This window comes from Pygoscelis adeliae, unplaced genomic scaffold (genome assembly GCF_000699105.1).
Source record: "Pygoscelis adeliae isolate BGI_AS28 unplaced genomic scaffold, ASM69910v1 Scaffold159, whole genome shotgun sequence".
Lineage (NCBI taxonomy): Eukaryota > Metazoa > Chordata > Aves > Sphenisciformes > Spheniscidae > Pygoscelis > Pygoscelis adeliae.
Window position 1 is genome coordinate 1 of NW_008825562.1, and position 500 is coordinate 500.

Below are 500 nucleotides of genomic sequence, written 5' to 3' on the forward strand. Positions count from 1 at the left end.
TGTGGAGGGGCTGGGGGAGCAAAGCCTCCCCCTGCATCCTCTGCCCTCAATTCTGCCTGCAAACCTAAAGCCCTCTTACCCCTGTGTAAGAGAAACCACCTCTTACGCAGCTGCTTGTGTACCCCTGTTGCGGAGAAACCCCTGACCGGGGAGAGAGCTCCCCCTGGCCCTTTGGTGTCCCGGGGTCCCTGTGGGTTTTCCCCCGTGTAGGTGTCCCGTCTCCTCCCGCAGGGCTGGGAGCCTCCGGCTTTCCCTGCCCTGTGGTGGGGAGCCCCGGGGCGCAGCCGAAAGCGTGGGCAGAGCCGCGTTCGCTTTGGGGCTGCTCCCAGCTGGCCTCCCGGGCGCCCCGCCGTCCTGCGTGGTGAGAAGCCGCCTCCCCACGGATGTGAGCCCCACGCCTCGCCCTGCCACGTGTGCTCATGGTTTTCCTATCGCCTGCGCCGCTGCGGGCAGAGCGCGAGGAGCCCGGCCGGGACCGTGTTTCTGCCCACGAAGGACAA